At 41.9% G+C, this 22,180-nt stretch overlaps 1 protein-coding gene across 2 annotated transcripts in view; it reads right to left on the bottom strand.

Moving 5' to 3' along the window:
* The window catches only part of PPP6R2 (protein phosphatase 6 regulatory subunit 2), a 63,945-nt gene extending 48,536 nt beyond the window's left edge, over positions 1-15,409 (bottom strand). The window contains exons 1-2 of one of the 2 annotated variants that reach the window (XM_072147584.1): positions 14,954-15,409; positions 1,974-2,093 (exon numbers count right to left, since the gene is read on the bottom strand). The gene's annotated coding sequence lies outside the window, so the exon portion shown is untranslated. The remainder of the gene's footprint in view (positions 1-1,973; positions 2,094-14,953) is intronic. The other variant, XM_072147585.1, reaches the window with a different exon arrangement.
* Between the last annotated feature and the right edge of the window lie 6,771 nt (positions 15,410-22,180).

Here is a 22,180-nt window from a genome sequence, read left to right as displayed (position 1 = left end):
AGGAGGGGGCTACATATAAGGGGAAGATGAGAGGGGTCACAAGATGAGGAGATGAGAGTCCACAATATGAGGAGATGAGAGGGTTCACAATATGAGAGGCTACACTATGAGTGGGGTGACGTGACAATATGTTGGGGAGAAAGAGAGGGGCCACATTATGAGGGACAGATGAGAAGAGCCCACAATATAAGGGGGAGATGAGAGGAGGCCACAATAGGAGGCAGTAGTTCAACTTTTTTTTCCGGTGTATTTGAGTTTTAAATCCCATGCTTAGTCCGAATCAGTTGGGTTGTCCGACACCCACAACCCCTGATTTGTGTCGCATGATAGTTGACGTGATTGCACCAAAATCAGATTGCATGCGCCAAAAACCCCTGTTAAATGCAGCACAAAACGGAAATAGTTGGGAAACCCAATGGAAATGCGGTCCGCGGACCCTTAGTAAATGTGCCCCAATGTGTTTGAATACTAATGTGTTTTGGTATGCATTTTGGTATTGCTGTGCCTTTCAAAACGCAATGAAAACATATTGTATAAACACGGCCTTAGAAGTAAAATAGGCAACATGGAAGTAATAAAATAATATTGAACTGTTGTTTCCTGTCAGTTCTATCACCAAAACTAACAATCCCTTCTGCACTTGCCTTTTTTCCTTTTAACTGGTTCGCGACCGCCCGCCGTGTAATCATGGCGGCGGTTGGGTCCCGCTGCATGGACAGGGCTCACGGGCTGAGCCCTCTCCATAGCCGGTAAGTCTTTGCTGCATATTGCAGCAAAGACTTACCGTTAACACCCGGTGTTATCACAGCAATGGGCGCCACCATCTTACCTAGGTTCGTCGCTCCCCGTGACGTCATCGGGGAGCGGCGATCCGTCTCCATGGTAGCCCCGGGTCTTCCGAAGACCCGAGGCTATTTCGTTTTAACCCCTTCATTACAATGTGCTGATAGCACATTGTAATGAATGAGGAGGAAAATCCCCATATACTGCCATATATGATAGGATCGATCAGACAACCTTGGGTTAAAGTACCCTAGGGAGTCTGAAAAATAGTGAAAAGAAAAATAAAAAAAAGTTTTTAAAAAAAGAAATTATAATAAAAAAACCTAAAAATTCAAATCACCCCCCTTTCCCTAGAACTGACATAAATATAAATAAACAGTAAAAATCATAAACAAATTAGGTATCGACGCGTCTGGAAATGCCTGATCTATCAAAATATATTAACGTTTTTTCAATGCGTTTAACCTCGTAACGGAAAATAGCGCCTAAAGTTGAAAATGGCACTTTTTTGCCATTTTGAAAAATATAAAAAAAAATCAATAAAAAGTGATCAAAAGGTCGCACAGTCCTAAAAATGATATAATTGAAAATATTATCAAATGTTACAAAAAAAATTACACCACCCACAGCACCAAAGTATAAAAAAGTTATTAGCGCCAGAAGATGGCAAATTCAAAAAAATAATTTTTGTACGGGAGATTTTAATTGTACCAACCCAAAGAATAAAGTAGACATGTCATTTGGAACGTACAGCGAAAGACGTAATATCCAAGCCCACAAGAAAATGGCGCAAATGCGGTTTTTCACCATTTTCACTGCATTAGGAATTTTTTTTCCGCTTCCGAGTACATGGCATGGAATATTTAATACCATCACTATGAAGTGCAATTTGTTACGCAGAAAACAAGCCATCACACATCTTTACGTGTAAAAATAAAAAAAGTTATAGATTTTCGAAGGTGGGGAGTGAAAAATGGACATGAAAAAACAGGAAAGGGCCCGGTCCTTAACCGGTTAAAGCACCTTTACATATAATATTTTTACAACAAATTATATAAAGTTGATTTGAGCCAGACATTTACCTCAAAACATGGACACAACTATCTTGTATATTTGCAAGTTGATTGTTTTCAATGTATAACCTCAATATATTAATATTGCTACTGAGAAAGTATAATATTGTTATGTACCTTGTAAAAGCAGGGATGATACAGTCTCAAAGGCGTGGTGTTATATGACCATACACAAACATTTGTGCTTAGACTGGAGCTGCCACAGCCAGGGTAATACTTTATATAAGCACAGATATCCTGGGGGGGGGGGAAGAAAAAAAAATCTTTTAGCAAATTCAAAATATGATAACTTATAAAAAAAAATAAAAATCAGTGAACATACTCATACAGGTTAAAGAAAATCTAGCACCATAAACGAGGGAAAATAACGCATAGATCCTGTCACTGTGATTGTGACAATCTTCTTATATTTGTTATCCATGACTTACTTCTAATATCAACTTTAAAATCAATTATGCTAATGAGCCAGAAAGGTCATCTGAAGTCCTTGTGTGTTGTAGTTACATAGGCTGTTAGTGTGAAGGAGCACTTCCCCCCTTCCACTGTTGCTGAGATTACAGGAAGTGCAGTTGGGGAGTCTGGCTCTACAGGCTCTTGAACGGCTTCCTATGTAATTACATAGGGAATCGTTTTCAGGCAGCCAGTCACCCATTCCCACTTCACTTTTAAAATTTTGGGTTAAATGGGGCGCGGTCACATAAGAGGGTCGGGGCCAAGTAGTTTGTCAGCTCTCAGGGCAGAGCCGACTCCTCTCGCTCACCTGAAACAGCTGGCTCTTTGTGCTGGTCCGTTCATGAACAACCCATCACTTTTTGGGAGGGTGAGACTGAGGCTACATTCACACACATGTATGGGGGACGTATATACGGCCGACGTATATACGGCCGATATACATCCCTCATACACTTCTATGGGCTCACGGCTCCATATATATCCCCCATACTCTTCTATGGGCTCACGGCCACGTGCGGCACCGTACCGCTCCGTAGCCCAGGAAAAGATAGGACATGTCCTATCTTTTCCCATGATACGGCGACTTGTGCTGTATCTTCCTATGGAGAGGGGCGGTGATCCCCTGCTCCTCTCCGCAGCGCCGATGTATGCCTGCCGTACTACGGTACAGCGGGCATACATCGTGTGAATGTAGCCTGAGGGGCTAGGGTTGTGCTTTTGGCTCATTAGCATAATTTTAAAAGGTTGATTTTAGAAGGAAGGAGGCCATCGATAACAAATATAAGAATGGGAAATCTGCCAAATATCGTAGGCCTTTTTGGTTTCAGAAATCCCAAAGAAGGATACATTTCTGTCCTGCTCTTCAAAACCCATAATTCCTACAGGTATTATTCCTAATGTGGATTACAAGGGAGTTGCAGAATGGTGAACTGGGGATAAATTTAAAAAACTTAAAGAAAATCTACCATTTGATTTCATGCATTATGAAGCAAACATACCTTCAGAATGCTGTAGCTACCCTGATGCAGGATCATATCTTGGTTATGATGAGTGGTTTTGCTGATAAAACAGATATAACATTATGATAATGAAGCTGTCGCTTCTATGGCTGCTTCAGCGCTTCTTTGGAGGAGAGGATGATGTGTCATCTAGTTCAGGGTCAAAGGAAAAGTTTGAGGAGCAGCACCGCGTATAAAGGAGAAAAACTCGGGTGCAGATCTTCACAGCAGGGTCCAGTAGTGGCCCGTACATCCAAGGAAAAAAAGGAAACTGAAGCAGCACTCCGTAACGGAGTGCTGCTTCAGTTTCCTTTTTTTCCTTAGTCATCAAGTTCAGGTTAGTCATCAAGTTCAGGTATCTTGGTTAATCCCTGAGCTGAGTGGTTTTGCTGAAAAAACAATAACAAGCTGGGTCAGGCTGGCTGACATAAACACATTACACAAGGGAGCTTGTAATTACAAATGGAGGTTAGTCAAGACATAACTAATCAACCTGAACTTGATGACTAAGGAAAAAAAGGAAACTGAAGCAGCACTCCGTTACGGAGTGCTGCTTCAGTTTCCTTTTTTTCCTTGGATGTACGGGCCACTACTGGACCCTGCTGTGAAGACCTGCACCAGAGTTTTTCTCCTTTATACGCAGTGCTGCTCCTCAAACTTTTCCTTTGACCCTGAACTAGATGACACATCATCCTCTCCTCCAAAGAAGCGCTGAAGCAGCCATAGAAGCGACAGCTTCATTATCATAATGTTATATCTGTTTTATCAGCAAAACCACTCATCATAACCAAGATATGATCCTGCATCAGTGTAGCTACAGCATTCTCAAGGTATGTTTGCTTCATAATGCATCAAATCAAATGGTAGGTTTCTTTTAACCCCTACGGGACACAGCATCTTTTGGCCTAAAGGACGCAGCCCCATTTTTCAAATCTGGCCTGTGTCACTATAAGTGGTTATAGCGTGGGAACGCTGTGAGATATCCAGGGGATTTTGAGATTGTTTTCTCGTGACATATTGTACTTCAAATTAGTTTAAAAATTTGGATGAAATCTTTTGCGTTTAGTTATGAAAAAAAACAAAATTTGGCAAAAATTTTGAAAAATTCTTTATTTTCAACGTTCTAAATTCTCTACTTTTGATTCAGAAAGTCATAGCACCCAAATAAATTCATAACTTACATTTCCCAAATGTCTGCTTTATGTTGGCATGGTTTTTTAAGATTCCACATATTTTACTAGAATGTTATGAGGCTCAGAATTTGGGTGCCATTTTTCACATTTTTTGTAAAATCGCCAAAACCTGTATTTAGATGGACCTGCTCAACTTCTAATTGACACTGAGAGGCCTAAATAATAGCGAGACTCGTAAATTACCCCATTGTGGAAACTACACCCCTCAACATATGAAAAACCACTTTTAAGAAGTTTGTTAACCCTTTACGTGTTTTATAGGGGTTAAAACAAAATGGAGGTGGAGTCTGCAAATTGTAATATTTTTTCACAATACACTCATTTTGGGTGGAAAATTTTACATTTCTAATGGATAAAATGAAAAAAGGCTCCACAAAGTTTGATACGCAATTTCTCCCGAGTACACCGATACCCTACATGTGGTGGTAACCTGCTGTATGGGCGCACGGCCGGGCATAGAAGGGAAGGAGGCGCCATTCAAATCAGATTTGCTATGTCACATTGTACAGGCTATAATTTTTTTCTTTTTTTTATTGTGCACCTATAGGGGCTTATTTCTTTTGCCACATGAGATGCACTTTTCTAATACATAATTTTGGGGCATCTATAGCTAATTGGTGAGATTTAATTAACTCTTTGTTGGTGGAGGAAATGAAAATCATCAATTTTTAGGAAAATTTTTATGTGTTTTTTTTTTTTGGCCGTTAACCATACCATGAAAATAGTATATTATTTTTATTCTTTGGGTCGCCACGTTTATGAAAATACTTCATTTATATATATTTTTTTATTTTTTCCCATTTTTACTGTATAAAAAGTAATTTGGCAAAATTGTTGTTAATTTTAGCATCACCGTCTTTCATATGCATAACTTTTTTATTTTTCACCTCAAAAATCTGTTTAAGGGCTTATTTTTTGCAAGAATGATAGCTCTTTTTAGTGGTCTTATTTTAGATTGCGTAACTTTTTAAAATCACTTTTTTAGAGCATTTTTAAAGGGCATTAATAAAAAATCATCTTTAGCAGAGAGAGTTTTTTTAGGTTGTTTTTTACGGGGTTCACTTTGCGGATCTAATAACGATTCTGTTTTATTATACAGATTGTTACGGACGCAGGGATACCAAATATGTGGGGGTTTTGTGTATTTTATTCAATTGTACTGAATAAAAACTAATTTGGAGAAAATCTTATTCATTTTAGCATCACCATCTTTTTATATGCATAACTTTTTTATTTTTTGGCAGATAAATCTTGTTAGGGGCTTATTTTTTGCGAGAACAGTTGTTCTTTTTAGTGGGCTTATTTTGGAGTGCATAACATTTTTTAAATCACTTTTTAGAGCATTTTTTATAGGGTATTAATTAAAAATTATCTTTTTTCGGAATGTTTTTTGCGTTTTTTTCCTCCGGCGTTTACCGTGCGGGTCCAGTAACGATTCTGTTTTATTATGCAGATTGTTACGGACGCGGCAATACCAAATATGCGGGTTTTTTTTGTGTTTTTATGTTTTTTATACTTTATTAAGTTTTTTTATGGGAAAGTGACATTTTAGGGGCTTATATTTTTATGTATTAATTTTTTATTTATTATAATGTGTAGTGTTAACTGTTTTTGCATATTTTTACTTATACATACTTGAACTTAAACCAGTGATGCTCTGATCACTGGTTTAAGTTCAATACACTGCTCTACAATACTATTTTATTGTAGAGCAGTGTAAACTGTCTGAGCAAGCTTGCGCATGCTCAGACAGTTTACAGCCAGACCCGGAAGGGGTCTGGCTGCCATGGAGACCGGGCAGCTCCGGGGCACATGCCAGTCCTCGGAGCTGCCCGGAAGAGGATCGGATCCCCCGGTAAGCGGCACGGGGGATCCGATCCACAGCGCTAACACCGTTACACGCCGCGGTCATGTTTGACCGCGGCGTGTAAGGGGTTAACACCCGCGATCGGAGCCGGCTCCGATCGCGGGTGTTAGCGCAGGCTGTCAGCTGTACTAGACAGCTGACAGCCGCTGCTTCTGGTACCGGCTCCGTTCGTGAGCCGGTGCCAGAAGCAGGACGTTATAGAACGTCCCCGTGCGCTAAGTATCTAGCCCCGGGGACGTACTATAACGTCCAGGTGCGCCTAGGGGTTAATGGAAATCGACCACCAGGGTAAAGAATTGTAAACCAAGCACACTGCACACTGACATACTGGTGAGTACCCCCTCTTACACGTTCTGCTTTTCTTTTAGCTTGTTAGGACCTTGTTTTTCCAATAACAATGTTTCACAGATTATGTAAATGAGCCTCAGGGGCTCCAGGCTCTAAAGATGTCAATGGAGCCCCGAAGGCTCATCTGCATAATTTTAAAACCTCTTTTTCTTAAAAACAAATCTACAAGAAGAACCGCTAATGCCGGAGGGGGCACACACCAGTATGTCTGTGTGCTTGGTTTATAATCCTTCATCCTGGTGGTAGATTTCCTTTAACACAACCAGTCTAAGCATAATTTAGAATGTATTGTTTAACTCTCTCCTAGACACCAACTCTGAATAGACCAGAGGGAAAAAAATGATTTAACAATTACCATAAAGTAATACTAAAGTATTTGAACAAAACAGTTTGCCTTGATGGATGAAGTCTGCAGTACAGGTGAACATGCTAGATATTTACAAGTCTATTTTCTGATCTTACTAAATCTTTGCCTTACTGCCTTCAAATCATATGATCCTATCAGTTTACAGAAAGAGAGATGCCAAAATATCACACATCATGTGGCTGTGATTAAAAATACTGCAGAGCACAGAATAGAAGGTGCCACTATGCTAAACAAACTGTTTTATCTCTTTCATATGAAAGTACACATTCTTTTTTATTACTATAGCTGTCTCACTTCCACACATTAACACCTTTCTTGCAATCCTATTTGTCTTTAATAATATAAAAGGGGAATGCACTGTATTACATATAACATGCAGGTTTAAGAGTCAAATGTAAAAGTCAGGCTATGTTGTTGATCTATGAACCAAATGTATTCATACAATTTATCAAGCCTAATGCAATAGAATGTGGATCCGGAAAATATTACAATTGCAGGTATTTAAGGGACTACATAAAACAGTCAACAATCTCTAAGAATTGGAGTACAACTCCGTCCCCAAGACCCATATTCTAGTTTTCATGGTCATCAAGTTTTGTATATAAAAAGACAAAGGGAAAATCACACAGTGATTTTCAAAATGTAAAGACGTATTCCCACAAAGATAAGAATCTTAAATATACGGCCCCGGGATCCGGCCGTAAATCTTCCAATTTTTATGGTCAAGCAGGACAGATTCTTCTCATGAATTGCTTCTCTTGTCTGTTCGATGCAGTGTGATCTCTGCCCCTCCCCCTCCATTACAATAGCTCACACATAGACACTTCCTGCCAGCAAGCAGTTTCCACAGACTTACTCTACAAGCTACAGATCTTTATAGCAAGGGAAGGAGGCATGTAGCAGAGCTGACTGTGTGTGTCATAGTTGAGTTAGCAGAGTGTCATTGTGTGTTATATCCATCTCATCATCTCCGATTTGTCTCATCTCTCTTTTTCTATGTGTTAGATACTAGTAGAATGTTCAGAGGCTAAATATAAGTGTAGATAAACCTGTAACCTGATAATCTAACCACATTGTCAGAACACAGGGACAGGCCACACTCTGGAGTTTTACACTGACCACCACTGAGTGATAGGAGCTAAAACAGCAATAATACTGAGCAAAATTGTAAAGTAAAGGGGTTTAAAAATAATCTTTATTGAGTAAACATCACTAGGGGGTTATAATTTTAGAACTTTCTTTCATGGGCATACCTCTTTAACTATTTAAGGACATGGCACAAAATAGCCTTCAGGAAACAGTCCTTTTTTACATTTTTTACTGCTTTTTTATGGTAAAGATAGCATAATGATTCAAATTTATGAATTCTCGGCTGCAACCGTACAGAATAAATTTCACCACTGACGATGATCTATAAATCGTCTTGCGTCGTTAAGCAGTCAATATATAGAAATATAAAGTCCCAGAGGTGATTCCATAGACACATCATATCACAATAATACACAATGGTGGGCTTTATCAAGGACTGTATGTATAAAGTCGCAATTCCTGGTGCATGAATTTGGACCATTTACTAGTATGGTGGGCATACATCAGCACACGGCTACGGAACACTACGGTGCCGTGCACCCATTGCTGTATAAGGGGGGGGGATGTATATACATCCCACATAGGTTTAAGTGAATGTAGCCTTAAAGGGGTATTCCCATCTGGGCATTCCCATCTGGGCGTGCACCCATTGCTGTGTAAGGGGGGAGGGTGTATATACATCCCACATCAGTTTTTGTGAATGTAGCCTTAAAGGGGTATTCCCATCTGGGCATTCACATTTAATTTAATTGATTTGCCTTATGTAAACACTTCAAGTGGATGTTATTAAAACAATGTGAGGATAATTTCTCATAAATGTCGCCATGTTGACCCTTAGAAACGAGATGGCTTCCTCGGATACAACCACCTCACATTTTGGCAGCGATGGCCAGACATGTGCTATTGAGCCCTGCCCGACCGCCTGGATTCAGCATTCATTATTACAGAACGGCTGTGGCACCTGCAGTAACTCTTCGAACATTTAATATTCAGATACTTTTTGTTTCCTTGTGCAATCCCTCCAGGAGAGGTGGCCGTAACTAAGGACAAAGTCTTGTTTCTAAGGGACCATATCACTACATTTATGAGAAATTTTCTTCACACAGGAATTTTTTTTTTAATAACATCTAATTGAAATGTTTATATATGGCAGATTAATGAAACTGAATGTGAATGCCCAGACGAGAATACCCCTTTAACGCATAATTTACATTGCGTTTAGAAACCCATGGGGGCTCAGCTCAGCTCAATTGCATATGTGTATCCATTGAAATGCATGCGATCAGTAGCAATCAACGATTTTGTGAGGAGAGCTTTAGTATTTTAAGACAGTACATTGTAAAGGTTGTCCTGGTAATGTTGCTATAAAATGTATAATTTAGGGCTCATCCAGGTGGGCATTTTTGAGGTCTGTATGCCATTGTTTTGCAGATGGAACACGGTCCTCCATAGAATACAATAAAAAGAGAAAAAAAAAAAAAAGACGGCACACGGATGACATATGTATACAATCTGTTTTTTCTCTAATGTTGAAAGGAAACCAATTGGGCAGGCAAAAAAATTACAAACCCATCCATTATGGGGGGGGGGGTGAAAAACTGTGAAAAAAACTGATGCGGATACAATAGCAGATTTGTCCATCTGAATGAGCCCTTATTTTGAGTCTTTGAGGAAATCTACAATGACATACTGGTGTGTTCCCCATCTGGCAGGATCTGCTATTTTTAGCTTCTTATGCCCTTTTAGCAAAGAAAAAAAAAAGGGCAAAAAATATGCAAATGAGCCCTAAAAAACCCTATAAATTAGCATAATTAGCATTAAAAAAATCCTATTGGTGGCAGGGAGGGAACTGGTTAAAAACCAAACATTTACTTACCTTCGCGGTCCCTCCCAGCGTCCTGCACTGTCATCACTCCAGTCCATGCCGCATGGAAACAAACAGAAGCCGTGCTTTCAGCTTCCGGCTGGCTGGCCACGCCCACCCATCTCGCATGATACAACGCTGGAATAGGGACGGGTACGGCCAACCTAAAGCTGGACGCAGCACGGCTTCCCTGCACCTTTTTGTTTATATGGGGCACAGACTGGATTGATGGCAGTGTGGGACTCTGGGAGGGACCGCAAAGTTAAATAAATGTTTAATTTTTGTAACCAGCCCCCTCCCGGGCACCGATAGGTTTATTTATGCTGTTTAGCAACCCCTTTAATTGTGGGGAGAGGCTGCTGTGGACATTTCATTATAGGCGGGGAGGCTGCTGTGGACATTTCAATAAGGGCGGGGAGGCTGCTGTGGACATTTCAATAAGGGCGGGGAGGCTGCTGCAGACATTTCAATAAGTGCGGGGAGGCTGCTGCGGACATTTAATTAATGGCGGGGAGGCTGCTGCGGACATTTCATTAATGGCGGGGAGGCTGCTGTGGACATTTCAATAAGGGCGGGGAGGCTGCTGCGGACATTTCATTAATGGCGGGGAGGCTGCTGCGGACATTTCAATAAGGGCGGGGAGGCTGCTGCGGACACTTCAATAAGGGCGGGGAGGCTGCTGCGGGCATTTCATTAATGGCGGGGAGGCTGCTGCAGACATTTCATTTATGGCGGGGAGGCTGCTGCGGACATTTCAATAAGGGCGGGGAGGCTGTTGCGGACATTTCATTAATGGCGGGGTGGCTGCTGCGGACATTTCAATAAGGGCGGGGAGGCTGCTGCGGACATTTCATTATTGGCGGACAGGCTGCTACGGACATTTCATTAATGGCGGGGAGGCTGCTACGGACATTTCATTAATGGCAGGGAGGCTGCTGCGGACACTTCAATAAGGGCGGGGAGGCTGCTGCGGACACTTCAATAAGGGCGGGGAGGCTGCTGCGGACACTTCAATAAGGGCGGGGAGGCTGCTGCGGACATTTCATTAATGGCGGGGAGGCTGCTGCAGACATTTCATTTATGGCGGGGAGGCTGCTGCGGACATTTCAATAAGGGCGGGGAGGCTGCTGCGGACATTTCATTAATGGCGGGGTGGCTGCTGCGGACATTTCAATAAGGGCGGGGAGGCTGCTACGGACATTTCAATATTGGCGGAGAGGCTGCTACGGACATTTCATTAATGGCGGGGAGGCTGCTACGGACATTTCGTTGATAAGGGGAGACAGCTGGACATTTTATTAACTCCTTAATATCGCAGCCAGTTTATAGCTTAAGGCTCAGCCCCATTTTTTGGATTCTGACTTGCATCACTTTTTTATGGTTATAACTTTTGAACACTGTTACTATCAAAGTGATTCTGAGATTGATTTTTCCTCACATGTTGTACTTCATTTTAGTGGTGAATTTTGCCTGATGAGTTGTGCGTTTATTTAGCGAAAAAAATGATGAATTTTTAGGGGATAAATATAGTTTTGAATGAAATTTTACATTTTTAGCATCAAAACCCCCTATATAACCAACCAATTTTCAAATCTGCACCCCTCAAGCTATCAGAAACAGCTTTTAGGAAGATTGTTAACCCCTTGAGATCTTCATAGTAATTACATCAAAACGGAGGTGGAATTTCGAATGGTCAAATTTTGTCGGTTATGCGTTCATTTAGTCCTAAAATTTACACATTTCCAAAAGATAAAAAGAGAAAACCCACCATACAATTTGTTCTACAATTTCTCCCGAGTGCAGAGACCCCCCACATGTGGACGTTACTTGTTTTATGGGTGCACGGCGAGCTGCCAGGATTTTAGTTTTCCTCATAGGCCATTTTTGTAGGCTATAAAATTTTTTTTGCAAGATGCAATGCTTTTTCCATTGTTACCATTTTGGGGTTGGTATCCCCTATTGTTGAAAATTTTGGTATATTTTTTTGAGGGCCAGAGTAGAAAAACATCAATTCTGTACTGGATTTTTTGTACTTTTTTTTTTCGTGTTCACTGTATAGCCCAATGATCATGTTATCTTTATTCTAAGGGTCAGTATGATTACGGGGATATCATACAAATCTATCATTTTTGCATTGCCGTCTTCCAAGTGGCATAACATTTTTACTTTTTTGGCAACAGAGCTGGTTGATGGCTTGTTTTTTTGCGGGACATGTTGTATTTTGCAACAGTATCGTTCTGGAGTACATATGTTTTTTTGATTACGTTTAATTGCATTTTTTGTGGGATTCATAATTTTTGGCTGGTTTTTAACGGCGTTCATCTGGCGGGTTCAATAATTACTTTTATTCTACGGGTTGTTACGGACACGGTGAAACTATATATGTGGGGTTTGTGTTATGATTTAGACTTTTTTTTAGCGTTATATGTCTCTTTATATGTTATAGGGATTAGGGGCATTTTTATTGATTTATTACTTTTTTTTTTACTTTGCTTGTTCATGATAATACTCTGCAATACTGATGTATTGCAGGGTATTAGCAGTGGCAGCCTATGCACATGCATAGGCTGCCACTGTGCCTTTAAAGGAAACCTACCACTGCTCGCATAATGAAATCATGCGAGCAGACCACACGGTAGGCTACTTAATGCTGATGCCGGCACATAGTTTTGTTAGGCTCGGCAAACTTTACTTTAGCTAAAAAAAACTATTTTCTTACATATTTAAATGAGCCCTCCGGTGCTACCCTGTGCCATCTTCGGGCTGGCGGTGGCTTCCAATGTTTAATTATTCCTCCTTCAGGTGCCGAGAGCCGTGGCGTCACAAAGCTCTCGGAACCTATCGCCGGCCAGCTGTGCGAGACTTAGTGTCTGCGCATGCGCGATAGGTGCCGAGAGCTTGGTGACGTCACGGCTCTCGGCACCTGAAGGTGGAATAATTAAACATTGGAAGCCACCGCCAGCCCGAAGATGGTGCAGGGTAGCACCGGAGGGCTCATTTAAATATGTAAGAAAATATTTTTTTTTTAGCTAAAGTTTGCCGAGCCTAACAAAACTATGTGCCGGCATCAGCATTAAGTAGCCTACCGGGTGGTCTGCTCGCATGATTTCATCATGCGGGCAGTGGTAGGTTTCCTTTAAGATAACGTCACAGATGCCATCTTTCAGGCAATGTCTACAGGCAGGTCTGGGGTCCTAATCGGTCCCACAACTGTGTTTACGCATTTTTTTCTTTCAAATCACTTTTCATATGTTTTTCAAATGGTTTCTGCATTTTAGCATCATTTACTATGCTGTGTAACCTCAATCACATCTTCATAAATTTATAATTCACTACTTTACAGTTGATGCTTATAGATTTCTATCCTATAACGGAACCTTTTATAAGTACTTTCTCTTGAAGCAAATACAGCAGCTTTTCTCCAAACATTTAGCTTATTTAGAAAATCAATGCAAGGTTTATCCACTCATCAAAAAACCACCCACAGCACGGAAAGTATGTGTAGTGTTCTCTTCATGCACATGGCGGCTATTCCACTGAGGTATACAAAGTCCCTATGGCCTTGTACTACAAGTGATACCTTATGGTGCAAAATTCAATGTGATTCTTTCCTGGAAGCAGAGTGGCGAGGGAACATTATATGTGTTATATTACAGCGCAAAGAAGTTTAAATTCAAAGAACTTATGCATTCACACCATATAGAACCTGGATGTACATTAGTGTCTTGGATGTCTAGGATTGTCACATAACAAAACCTGTGTTTACATGTAAATGGCGATTTCTGGCTGTATGCAAAAGGTGTTCCTCACAAAATCTTTACTTATTCTGATTCAACCTAGCTGTAATCTGTGAAGTACCCTGCAACACCATCAAAGGTGAAACTAAGCCTTAGGCTACATACACATCTCGTATTTGCATATCGCCAACAGAGACACTTTTCACCATATGATGATGTAAAACAATGTTTAAACTGCTGCAGTATAAACTGGCAAATTAAAAAATATATATTGTTATTGTATAAGGACAGATGGTTCATCCCCAGAGAAGAGGATGTGTTATTTGGATAACAGAGTGAAAACCTTAAAAAGTGCTGTTTTGGAGCTTCTGGGCCCCATAGATAAAGATGACTCTGAATCCCAATACTGGTAATCAGTCAGGCTTCCAAAAAAACTGATTTTTTTCATCCAGTAAATAAGCATGTACAATGCAGGACACAAATTTATATAAAGGCAAAATACAAATAACCTGTCTGCTTTCTTCCTGTCTGGAGAGACAATTGGACCCTAAACTATGATTCACTGCGAAACATCATATAGTTTAAAACCCTCTATAGAAATGCCGCTATAGATGACCGTAACTCCCCATTAATTCAATCCAGAAGAACCAGCCATAACTCAGAACTGGAGACCCCATTTATTACCAAGGATGGATCTGAGGACACAAGTGTCTGCCTGGGTGATATCAGGACAATGGTCTCACATATCCTGGTAGGAAGGGGACACTATTTTGCAATATTTGTAGTTACAACCTGAGTAAATTATTTATAACCATGTCATTCCAGAGAAGTCACAGCCGTGATGGTTGGGCAATACAATCTGTAATTTTAAATGGGAAGAACATGAATATTGTATCAATAATCATATTGATTTGTCACCTGTGGTACATTTTGTCCCCCACCCCGCTCCATGTAGTGAGAAGCAACAGCTCACACTTTGCACTAGTACAGAATAGCTGCACTCCTCCAGGAGAATCCGTGACTAAATATTCATATAGAGGTGACACAAATAGTAAGAAGCCACAAACATGTAAGAAGTGAGCGGAAGCCGCCGCACTTCTCTGCTGAGGGGAGAGAAAACAAGAAGAGCTGCAGCTGCGCGCTGCCCCCCACACTGTACAGCGCCGGCAGGAGATACATACAGAGCGGGAGCTGTGCTCGGCCTCGCCGGAACTTTATTCCCCGGTCTAGAGGGTCGCTGTGCCACAGTACTTCTCCGCTGGCAGCCTCTGTGAAAAAGGAGTCCAAGCACGGCCAGTGTAGGCGGGTGTGCTGTCCCGGTTCTGATGAGAAAAGTGCACGGTGATATCCCCGGGTCACTAAGAATGAGCTCGGTACTACTCTCACGGGCCGAGATTCTCTCAGTCACCGGCCGCAAGATGGCGGACACGGGGGAGGCGCAACATCACGGGGGAGGGAGAGCGGAGAGGACGACGAGTCGCTGAACACGGAGGACCACAAAACGGCGGGGTGCGAACTCACGCCCTATGGATTCAGGAGCCATACACGGCACTCACACCCGTGTGTACCGAGCGCAGCACCGGCTGCAGGCGCACAGTGTGAACACTCTCGTGTACTAGGGCACACTTTGGGGAGCACAGCTCAGTTTACCTCACTGAGGGGGGCTGTTTTGGAATCAGAATGTCCTTCCCAGTGTCCTCTGCCCCGGTTGTCATAGCATTTCTGTAACAAAACATCTAGAATAGATACACGACTGGTCACCACATCTCCCCTCTTATAAAACCTGTCACCTCTCTTGCCATGACTTTTATTTTTAGTAAATACTGTTCTTTCTAATAACATAACAATTCTTGGGCATCTTTTCTTATAAGTCCAAGATTACAAGTGACAGTATTGTTCTCTTTTCTGTGAATAAAAAGTAGTAAAAAAAAACCCTGCATCTTCCTGCTATTAATATCCAAAGTGTCACAGATGATAAAGTATTTTCTATGGGGGACAGAAAGTAAATGGAAGACCTTGCCTGCATTGCTGATTTAAGTCACTGTTACACTCTCTGGAAAATCATGACAAGATAAGAACATAAGCAGGTCTGATCAGGGCCTTGGGGCAGTTTCAGATGACTCTGGCTAGTTTGTGAAATATAGATAAGTCAGTGTATTTGTTTCACAGACCGAGCACAGTGCAGAGGATGGGACTCCATGCATCAAAGTGACAGATGATGCAAGAGTCCCACTCTTGGCTTTGCGTCAGACAGGACACAGTCCACAATTCACAAACCAACCATGGTTGTCTGAAACCTCTAACTATTACAAAACATTCATAAAATAATACACCAGCTTGAATTCATGGATAAACTGACAAGTGGGAGTTTCCATGTCTCCTTGTCAAACCTCTGTCCCCATGCAGTCCAACAAGCAGACAGTATTAGACTGTGCAAGGACATACTCAGTTGTAAGTTTATGCATAAATTGCCATCTAGCTGCATCCAACCGCACATCTGCAAGATTTGGAGAGAGCCAGATGACCTCACCAGCTAAAAGGAAGGTCCAGAGGTACAATGAGTTGGGTTAGAAGTGCTGTGAGCAGCATGTATTAGACAGTGTCACTGAAGCACAGAAGGGCTCTGATGGCCCCTGAAACACTTCAGCCTCATTTTATGGACACAAAAGTGCTTTTATGAGCATGGCCGGGACAAGGCATTTTGGTACCCTAGGCAGACAATTAAAATTGCACTCGCCCCACCCCCAAACACGACCGAATTAGGGCCGATCCGAACTGGAAAAATGAAATGGCCCCCATTAAAATAATATGAAAGAAATCGAAGTGGCCAACTGGTATGGAAACATCTACAATAAGGCCTCCCAATTGTGAATATAACGCAAAATAAAATAAATATGTCCCTCCAGTGAAAATACCTGCGATGCTTATACCAAAGATATAAACCTACAAAGAATGTAGCAAACAAATATATTACCGCAATGAATATACCAAGCACATAATATCCTGCACTTATAAATATAGACAAAAATTAATTTACTACACACATCAATATATAACAGCAATAAATAAACTGCACATCTGGGCTGCCGCTGTCTCTTTCTATATCTGTGTTGGTCTGGTCCAGCCCACTCTGCTTCCTTGTTTTCTCCTCATTGTTGCCAATACTCCATCAGTTAGAGAACGTCATGGCAGCTTCTCTAGGCCCTGACTTATCTCTGCAGAACTTGTCAACCGGTGACTGTGGCCTCTGGAGAACATCACCACACTCCGTTCCTAAAAAAAAAAAATTATATATATATATATTTTATAATAATAATAAATCACAGTCAATATGCATGCGTTGCAACAGCTGAAAAGAGATTTGCCTAATTAAACAGCTTTTAACACTTGTGTTCACAAAACACAACCGTTAACGCATTGTTAACACATGCATTAAGACCTGTGTTTGTTAACACAATCGTTAACATTAGTATCTTGTAAACACAAGTGTAAACAGCTGTTTATTTAGGCAAATCTAGCTTCAGCAGTTGCATTTTTTTTAATGCAGCATGTGACTGCACCCTCAATCGATCTCAAGGTTCAAATTACATTTTGATCAATAACCTCTGTCAAGGTGACCTTGTCTTAGTGGGTCCCTACATTAATGGCTACTACATCACATGACACCAACCGTCACAGCAACACATTGCCAGCAGGGACCCAGCGGCCAACCTGTACTCATATTCACAGAATAATCCCCCACGTCTCTGGGTCCCAGGACCCCACTAGAACTGCACTACAACAACAGCAGGCGCCAAGCAGTACTGCATAATGTGAACAGGTTTTAATGCTCTCCATTCCATATGGTCTCAGAGTTTGAATGTGAGCAGGTCTAAGGGTGATGCCACACATGGCGTTTTGAAACAGTTTTTGGTCCGTTTTAAAGCAGTCAGTTAAAAACGCATGCGTTAAAAAAATGCATCAGTTTTTTTAAAACACATCAATTTTTGTTTATTGCGCAAATTCGGAAAACCTGTCAAAAACTGATGTGTTTTCAAAAACACATGCATTTTTAAAAAACTGATGCATTTAAAGGATTGCTTAAAAACGGACCAAAAACGGTTTCAAAACGCCATGTGTTGCATCACCCTTAGGCCGGTGACACACATGGCTTTTAGGCAGCGATTTTGAGTGCATTGAAGAAACGCATGCATTTGTGCTAGGTTTGAATGCATTTGTGTTTCGAGCTTCTTGCTTGTATGGCTCTTCTCAGTTTGTTCATGTGATCTGCATTTCAACACAGGCACATCTATTTTCAAAAAAAACAAATAAAAAAATACAATGAGAAGCAAACATCACAAAACGTAGACCTTCATAAACGCAATGGACAAAACGGAAAGTTAAGATACTAAATCAAGAATCGCATTAGAAATTAAAGGAAGAAAAGATGCTTCATCTAAGATTTGATTAAAAAACACAATGGAAAAACACCACCCAAACGGCACGTCTGTCACTGGTAAGTGTCACTTGAAGCTCACCACTTCTCGTGGTCTTAGAAACTGACTGAGCAAGTGGGAGGCAACTTTATGCAGTCTCCTGCAAATTAAAAACAGCGGGACCAGTTTTTAAAAAATAAAAAAGCAAGGTGCGGTTTCAACGCAACAGCTGAGAAGGGTATTGCATTACATTATCTTAATAATTGGGAAAAACGGTCAAAAATGGATGCGTTTTCAAAAATGCATGCATTTTTTAACAGACTGCTTAATATGGGCCTAAAAACGGGTTCAAAGCGCCACGTGTGCCACCATCCTCAGGGCGCGTTCACACGTTGTGTTTTAACCTGCGTTTTCATTGCGTTTGAAACACAAACAACAGCTGTGGAGAGGTGATTTGCCTAATTACATCGTTGTTAACATTTCCGTTTACAAAACGCATCGCAAACGCGATGTTAACACATGCGTTAACAACGCGTTAACGCATGCGTTTTGTTAACGCATGCGTTAACATTGCGTTTCCAAACGTAAACGGTAATGTAATTAGGCAAATCACCTCTCATCAGCTGTTGCATTACAACAGCTGAGGAGAGGTGTTTTGCCTTATTACATTACTGTTTACATGTGTTAATGCATGCGTTAACAAAACACATGCGTTAATGCATTGTTAACATATGCGTTAACATCGCATTTACAAACGTAAACGGTAATGTAATTAGGCAAATCACCTCTCATCAGCTGTTGTATATGCGTTTCAAACGCAATGAAAACGCGACCACAACGCAACGCGTGAACGCGTTCCGCTAGCGCCGCGTTCATAACGCGATGCTAGCGCACAGGGGGCGGAGTTTGGGGTGACCGCATATGCGTTTCCAGAGAAACGCATGCAATCGTGTTATTAATCGCATGCGTTTCCAGGGAAACGCATATGTGATCGGCCCGAGCCCCGCCCACTGTGCGCTAGCGTCGCGTTATGAACGCGGCGCTAGCGGAACGTGTGAACGCGCCCTCAGGGCGCGTTCTCACGTTGTGTTTTGGTTGCGTTTTCATTGCGTCTGAAACGCATATACAACAGCTGATGTGAGGTAATTTGCCTAATTACATTACCGTTTACGTTTGTAAACGCAATGTTAACGCATGCGTTAACATCGCGTTTACGATGCGTTTTGTAAATGGAAACGTTAACAGTGATGTAATTAGGCAAATCACCTCTCCTCAGCTGTTGTATATGCGTTTCAAACGCAATGAAAACGCAGGTCAAAACGCAACGTGTGAACGCGCCCTGAGGGAGCAGAAAATGCAGCTAGGATAGGTGAGTATTTGTTTTGTTTTGGGTCTCTGCTGGGGTCTTCTGTATTCTACTTCAACTGAAGGGTAACCAGTTTATAGTGTGCTCTTGCATTTCTGGGGGTTTCCTGTATTAGAGTCTGCTCAGTGGGTCTCCTGTATTAGAGTCTGCTCTCAGGGCGCGTTCACAAGTTGCGCTTTGGTTGCGTTTTAAAACGCATTGCAACAGCTGAGGAGAGGTGATTTGCCTAATTACATTACTATTAAGGCCGCGGTCACACGTACCGCTAGACGTCCGTTCATAACGCGACGCTAGCGCACAGGGGGAGGTCCTCGGCCCCAACGCACATGCGTTTCCACAGAAATGCATGAGATCGGCTTAACAATTGCATGTGTTTCCCTGGAAACGCATGTGCGTTCGGGCCGAGGACCTCCCCCTGTGCGCTAGCGTCGTGTTATGACGGACGCCTAGCGATACGTGTGACCGCGGCCTTACATGTCTGAACGCTATGTTAACGCATGCGTTAACAAAATGCATGCGTTAACGCATGCGTTTGGTAAACGCAAACGTTAACATTAATGTAATTAGGCAAATCACCTCACCTCATGTTGTAATGCGTTTTAAAACGCAATGAAAACGCAACCAAAGGCAACGTGTGAACGTGCCCTGAGGGTCTCCTTTATTAGTGTCTGCTCTGTGGGTCTCCTGTATTAGGTTGAAGACACACATGGCGTTTTTAGGCCGTTTTTGGGCCGTTTTTAGTTAGTGCGTTTTCAGATCGTTAAAAACGCATGCGTTTTTGAAAAACGCATGCGTTTTTCGAAAACGCATGCGTTTTTGACCAGTTTGAATTAAGATAATTGCTCAAACCTGTCAAAAACGCATGCGTTTTTAACTATCTGAAAACGCACTAACTAAAAACGGCCGAAAAACGGCACATGGCGTTTTTGGGCCGTTTTTACTAAGTGCGTTTTCAGATCGTTAAAAACGCATGCGTTTTTGTCAGTTTTTCTGAAATTGCGCAATGAAAAACGGACAAAAACGCATGCGTTTCCAAAAACGCATGCGTTTTCAAAAAAACCGATGCGTTTTTTAACGCATGCGTTTTTAACGATCTGAAAACACACACAGTAAAAACGGCCCAAAAACGCCCTTAGTGTCTGTTACAATGAAAACCAGCCCTCATACAGCTCTGAAAACAGAAAAATTAAAAAAAGTTATGAATTTTTAAATGAGGGGAGCAAAAAATGGAAACGCAAACAAGAAAAATTGAGTTGTCTGGTAGAGGTTTATAAATGCTTTTACTGTGTGAATGATTAATTGCTGATATTTGCTTATGTGACAGTAATAGTGATTGTGGCTTAGTGGTTAGCATTACAGTCTTGAAGTGCTGGGGACCTGGGTTCAAGTCCCAGGGTCAACATTTGCAAAGCGTTTGTATGTTCTCTCCGTGTTTGCGTGGGTTTCCTTCAGACAGGGGTGTAACGATTGCGGTTGCAGGGGGTCCATTGTCTGACCAGGCCCATTGTCAGTCAGAGGCTGATAACTTGGCGCAGCGCAGCACAGCACAGCGGGCAGATGTTTTAAATTGTGACAGCAGCAGGCCTTCCTGTTACAGTGCATGGACTGTTCTGCATCTGGTCCATGCACTGGATCCAGGGAGCCCGGAGCTGTCACAATTTACAATGAGAACGTGCCCCTGCTCCGCCCAACGTCCCCACCCACCCCACCCGCCATACCCTCACACCGCATCCATCACCTAGGCCGATGCAGGCTTAATGTCTGCCTGCGCTGGGTCTGCTGAGGTCTACAACCCGGCGCTTGACCTGGCAGACGCGTCATCTGCCGTCGCCTACCCGGGATCTCCAGATGAGAGAAATCGCAAAGAGGAGCGGAATAAGGTGAGAATTGTAGTTTTTATTTTGCTTAAATATATGGGGCCCTGTTTCCGTTTACTGGTGAGGGGGGGACATTAATTATGGCTACTGATGGATGGAGGGACATTAATTATGGCTACTGGAGGGTTGGGGGACATTAATTATGGCTACTGGAGGGTTGGGGGACATTAATTATGGCTACTGGTGATGTGGGACATTAATTATGGCTACTGGTGGATGAGGGGACATTAATTATGACTACTGGTGATGTGGGACATTGATTATGGCTACTGGTGGATGGTGTTCAATGTTGTTATGGGGGGGGCAGAGGACTCTAGTTACGCCACTGCCTCCAGGTCCTCCGGTTTCCTCCCACACGACAAAACATACTGGTAGGTTGATTAGATTTTGAGCCCCATTGGGGAAAAGGACCAATTTGTTAAGCTCTGTGCAGCGCTGTGTAATCTGTGTGTGCTATATAAATAAAGGAATTATAGCTGGAGTGACATGTGAACATCCATAGCCTCCATTGTGAATTCTGTCTAATATGGCAATGCACTATTTTCTCAGCATAATTATGAAGAATATGATATAACCCATGCGGGCTAGATTGTGGTGAAATGAATATATAACAGGATTTGCTTGTATAGCAGGTGCTAGACACTAATTCTAGAGCTCATGTATATTATGTAATGATGTCACCCTGTATAATGCGGTGGCGATACACCCGGGTCATAGGTGTGATGTGATAGTAGGTAGTAGGGCGCCCCC

Source organism: Engystomops pustulosus, chromosome 4 (assembly GCF_040894005.1).
Source record: "Engystomops pustulosus chromosome 4, aEngPut4.maternal, whole genome shotgun sequence".
In the NCBI taxonomy this organism is placed as follows: Eukaryota; Metazoa; Chordata; class Amphibia; order Anura; family Leptodactylidae; genus Engystomops; species Engystomops pustulosus.
The sequence above is the reverse complement of the archived record's forward strand: the minus strand, read 5'-3'. Positions and strand labels throughout refer to the sequence as shown.